The sequence below is a fragment of the Ambystoma mexicanum genome, chromosome 2p, assembly GCF_040938575.1.
Source record: "Ambystoma mexicanum isolate Mex_15411 chromosome 2p, UKY_AmexF1_1, whole genome shotgun sequence".
Lineage (NCBI taxonomy): Eukaryota > Metazoa > Chordata > Amphibia > Caudata > Ambystomatidae > Ambystoma > Ambystoma mexicanum.
In genome coordinates, this window is record NC_090923.1 from 931877028 (window position 1) to 931882861 (window position 5834).

A 5834-nucleotide genomic window follows, 5' to 3' on the forward strand; every position below is an offset into this window, starting at 1 on the left:
CTTCCAACACGTGGCTGTGTCGTAGGCTCAGTAGTTACTTCTGGCGTTGGTGCTGGCGTGCTCGCTATCACAGTTCCGGTGGTTGTCTTGCTCAGCTCCTCCTGTAGCTTCTTTGCTCTAAGTATGAGTGGAAACACATACTCAACTACCGCATGTGTTTTCTCAGTGAGTTCTTTTGTGGCATTCTCCGTTCTACTGAGGGATTTTGTATTTGTATTTTGTATTTATTTTTATTTATATAGCGCCTAACTCCAAGGCGCTTTACAGTTTAACAACAAGAATACACAAAACATAGAACAGTAGAAGCAAACAATATACATGAAATAGACCAAAAAACAGTATATAGAACAATTTGCATGTGAGAAGGAGGAGAAGGGGAGGGGGATGCGGAAGGAAGGGTGAGGGAGAGAGAGATTAGGGAGTTAATTACATAGTAGGAAGAGAGATTATAGGGAGGAAGGGGGAGAGTGGATAGAGCTGAGATGGGGGTAATAGAGGGAGAGAGAGAGATACACAGGCTCCAGTGGCCAATCCTAGCAGCTAGGAACATTACGTACGTTTATAATCTAATGAAGACGAGCAGAGCTCAGCTCGTCCACCGACCAAGGAGTAAACCCTAGTATCAGGATATGAACAATTAATATGTTTGACTTTTCTTTTTTTTTTAACCTAAAACGATTTACAATTTAAATCATTTCAATTTTCTTGAGTTGTTTTAAAAGCTCGACTGGTTAGGCTCGGCCATGCAAAAAGTAACATACTTAAAGCACGCCAGGACCCAGCACGATCGTGGTAAAGCCCTTTATAATGTATATGCTTTAGGGGATGCGAGTATTGATGCTGACTCGGGCAAAGTCACAGTCTCCTCCCACCCCCATCCATGGAACTAGGCTGGATGCCCGAAGGGTCGTTCTGGTGCCCACTTGGCCTGCCCTGATGGTGGAGCTCTAGGCAGCAGTCTAGGGGTGCCTTTCATAGAGCCAATCTTGGTGGGAGCAAACTAGAACCCAAGTCTTTCTACCAATGGATGCTCTAGCAACCACAGGAATTTGTAATTTTGTACCCTTCGGCCCCCACAACCTCCCCAGTTACTTCAAGAGGGTCGTCTTCCTCTGAAGAGCCGGCGCTAGAGGACTCCTCGTCACTATCCGCAAGGCAAAACGTTCGAGGCCTGGCTCCATCTCTGCCAATTTCTCCAACTTTCACAGCTTCCCCAAGAGGCTTGGTCAAATTAATTCTGGTCTCCAGAGTCATCAGGAAGGATCCATTATAAGAAATGTCCAGATCGACCCAAAGCCCTCTGTGATCCACAGTGGGTTTGAAGGCTTCAAGGATTTTCGGAATAGAAACTCCCATATCCAGCTCAGTTAAAGTCAGCTCATTCATGAAATATGGCAGCTTTATTTTACTGAGCTTCATCTGAATTTTTCTCTACACCAGGTCAGACCAGTACGTTTCTCCTAAGAAATTCCAAAACATTCTTCCAAGTAAGGCATTCACCCAAGCTTCTTGTTCTTCTCCTTCTTTGAGGCTGTGGGTCTGCTCTCTGCACTGTCCACAGGGCTGGCGGCTGGGCTCTTATCTTCGTGTGGAACACATTTCGCCATATAGACGTTGTAGTCCAGAAGCATTTTCTGTCGCACACTCGCTGCCATATCCTTCGGTTTTGACTGTGGCACAACTTCATCTAGGCTTCCTTTACTGCTGTTGTGACTGTGTGTGAGAATGGCAGACTGGCTGTTGGTCCTACTGAGTGATGATAGTGCTCCCGGTTCAGGTGGCAGTAGACTTGCGGTCTTCTTGACTTCGGACTTGGCCCTGGTGGCCAGAAGAAACCTCCTGAACCAGTCCTCCTTCTCGCGTCCCGTCCTTCCAAAGAGATAAAGCACTTGCTCCCTCTGGCCACCGGGCTTCCCTCCTTCTGGAAAAGGCGCACTCTTCTTGCATTCTTCAACTGCAAGGTCGCCTCTTTCTGCAGGTGGCTTTTCTTCCAAGCTCTCTTTATCTGTCTGGGCCTTGGACATGAAGTCATCTTGCCTTCCCAATTCAATGCAGATCGGGTACTTTTTATTCCACGCCCGCATTCCAACCAAACTCCTGGGAACGAGATACACCTTACTGTCCGTAAGGTCGTAGATTTTCTGGCTGATGTAGGTAACTTCCGGTTTCACCTCATTGTAGATGGCCCGTCTGGAAACATTTTTATTGGGCTTTGAGAGCCTTAAGGTGTCCCCTTCCAGGCGCACGAAGACAGAGTTGGTGAGCGTGGCATGGTAAGTTTCAGGATCATAATTGTGGATTTCGTTCATCCATCCCTTCAAAATTTCCGGTTCCTTGATCTCAAGAGATTCTAGGTTCCAGTGGGTTTTGTGTAATTTCTGATTTCTATGATCACGTAGAGGCGGAGTAAAAAGCCATATCATACAGACAGCAATCATAAATCCAATGGCAGCACCTAACAATAATCCGCTTATGTAACTAGGTAGAGGAAGAATAATGTAGCCATAGATAAACATTGTAAAAAAGAACAATGTCATGCCAGGAACTTCAGGCAGCTCTACATGCTCTTCGCTTTCATCATCACTATCAGTGCCAATGTCATCTGGACTTGGTGGCTTGGAAAGGATTTCTAGAGGTTGGGCGGTATTACTTTCATCCACAACATCAAAATAAAAGTCTTTGGGATGAAGTTCACAAAACTCCTCATCCTCCTTGCTTGCCAAAGCAGACAATGAGCATTTCTCCAACACCATCAAAGGCGTCTTAAAATTGGCTTCCTTCATGCTTGAACATGGCACACTTTTTGACTCTCCGTTTTTCAACTGATCGCCTGATGTTGTAGTCTTATTTTTGAGAGTGGATGCACCTGCAGGACAGTCCCCTTCAGAGTTACATTCCTCCTCTTTGATGCTGTAGTTGTTATTGCTGTCCAAAGGTCCATTTAAACTGGAAAGGCTGGAAAGCTCTGAAGCACTTGATGATAAGGCTTTGGACCGATAACTGCTGGATTCGTCACCCATTATTTTGCTCAAAAGCTGTAGAGGTTCATAGATCACTTCCGAAAGGCGTCGTTTAGTGTCTTCAATTCGGGCTTCAACTTCAGTTACTTTAAAGAATGAGCGCGTATCAGAGGGGGAGGTTATTGGGGATGAAGGGGCAGTTTTGGGATCCCCCCCAGTAATTCTGGGCTGAGTAAACTGTTTAAACAAGTGCAAGTTCAATTTTGAATCCAGTGGTTTGAAGGTCACAGTTTCCGAGTCCTGCTTAGAAGTGTCAGTGGATAAGGATTTGACCAGAGATTTCATAATGTGTCTATGCCTTGAAGGAGGGGTGGATTCTCGAGGTTCTACATCGGTTGAAAGGGATTTGACTAAACTCATAGAATGCTCTGCACTGGCGATGAGTGAAGCTGATGCACTGGATGATAAAATAATGGCTCTGGATGGGGAGACTGTCGAAGAGGGGCTTGTCAACTGTTCTGTGGGTGACGAAACTGCTAATGAAGCAGGTAAAGATGACGATTGTGATGAAGATGACAGAACTAATGGCACTGCACTAAATACTTTGGACAATGAAGATGACTCCAATGCCTTAACAATGTTCATGGTTGGCGCAACTGCTGATGGAGAGGTTAGAGATGTAGAATCTTCAACTGCCATGCCAGACGAGGTAGCGAGAACAGATAGAGGGGTGGTGGGCCCGACATAAAAGTCTTCTTTGGCTTCAGTTGCAGTTACAATGCTTTGGTCATCCACCTCCTCCTCATCAAGAGTTTCTCTCAACTCCTCTTCCTTTTTTGCTATGCCACATCTGTTTGGTCCCTCGCTTGGTTCCCTGTTCTCTGGAGCTGTTTGTTCCACAGGTGCCTTTTCTTTTTCGGTTGTTCCGGCCTGGGGTCTCATAGCCATTGACACTTGCCCTTGTTCGTGTGCACTCAGTGTATGGGTGCGTGCTGTGGACAGTGCTATATTATCATTCATTCCGTACTGACCCCGTCTCCAGCTTTTCTCATCATTCATAACTTCAACCGTGTAACTATCACTACTTATTACATTCAGATTCAGTTCGGTTGCTTTGCCATCAGCTTTTCTTGGAACAGGTATGACAATATACGGTCTGGGTGCTTTTGTAGGGCCCAGACGTTCATTACCTGGTGGATGCACAGACATTGGGACGCTTCGTGCACCGATAAAAAATGCAGTTCTAATAGTTAACGATAAAAATACTACAATAATCACAATGCATATACATATGACGGCCTTAAAAGACAGCTTGCAGCATCTCCTTTCAGGGAACCGTGGGCGCCCTTCCACTGGTGGCACAACTAAGTTACTGTTTTGGGCCCCCATTTCAAATACGTCCACAGTCAATAGTTTATTTTTCTTCTTATTCTGTTTTCGTCGTTCAAAGTTCCATAAACACTAAAGTGACAAGTGCAGTTCAATGTCCTCCCTCTTACGACTGCTGATGAAGATGGTCTCTGAGTATGGAGTACAGTTCCTTTACTAAACTATGGAAAAAGGTTAAACTATCGTTTTCAACACATCATAATTATCCTGTATTTGTATGGCCAGCGTATTCCCAGGGCACTCTTCCAACTCGCCTTGGCCCTAGAGACATACAGGACCTTGTTTGCTGTGACACCATGAAAGGATTCGCTACAAATCACACAAAATAAAATTTTGAAAAAATAAAAATAAAAAATAAAAATAGAAGTGAACATATGAGAAGGTAGGAAAAAAGGTTGAAAAAAGTAAACACGGCAGTAAAGTTCGTGTCTCTGTTCCTTTCACTTGGTCTTTCGAGGTCAAGTTGTTGAACAGTCTCTCTCTCTCCCCCATTTACTCCACTACGGAACGATGATGCAAAATAGAAAAAATAAGAAAAATAGGAAAAGAAGTTCAAGATGTCGTTGTCCTTGTTTCCGCCCTTTCGGTCCGTTCTACGTCGGAAGCATAAAGAACTGTGTCTTTGTTTCCTTGCTCTGTCCCCGGCTGGGGGATGATGGAAAGTTTTATCTTGGATCTCCCCCTTCTAAGGCTCTTCTTAGCAGTAGATGTCCATAATTGCTTCTTAGTTGTGATGCAATAGCCCTCAGGAGCCGATTCAATGGGCATTTTTTGCTGGATCATTAAGAAAAGTGGGCACATCAATGTTGTGGGGTCTGCCCACTAGTTCTGGAAAGTTTTCAATGAGATGAAAGAAAACACGAAACGCATACCGACTGTCTTCGGGTGTTAATGACATTTGCTCTGACGCTTTGGCACTTAGGTCACAGGCCTTTCATGCAGTGTGATCAGTCTTTGCCTCCTCGACCTGTCCCTCGCCGAATAGTCTCATAGGAATCTCCTTAAGAATTCTCGCTGGAAGTTGGACAGTTCCACTTGGAGCATAATGCCGTGGTGAAGAGTCTTCATGTGTGGAAAATTGACTGGATCTCTAAGGAAGGTTGCAACATCGACATCAGCAGGCCTTCCCACCATTTCTGGATAGTCTGTGACTAGCCTAATCAGGATGTTGTGAGCTAGCTGCGTGTCTGCAGGGCAGGGACATTTGCTTTGTTTTGCTGGGCCCCGATCACAAGTCTTTTTGTTGTCGTGGACAGGTCTTGCACTTTCGTGCTGCATGGTCTGCTAACACATTGTTCAGTTTACTCCATACTTGATTCAGGATGTGATTATTTCAGGGATCTCTGAAGAAAGTCAGGGTATCTGTGGTTCTCTCGACAATTTCTGGGCACTCCTTAATGATTTGAAAGAATAAGATGTAGGTAACTTCGTCAATAACTGCTTGAGGCGGCAGCATAAGTCTTTTGTTCACTGTGCTCGGGCATC

General features: G+C 44.9%; 1 pseudogene; it reads right to left on the reverse strand.

Moving 5' to 3' along the window:
- Positions 1-1032: 1032 nt before the first annotated feature.
- LOC138567818 (testis-expressed protein 2 pseudogene) lies at positions 1033-4169 on the reverse strand (annotated as a pseudogene).
- Positions 4170-5834: the final 1665 nt, after the last annotated feature.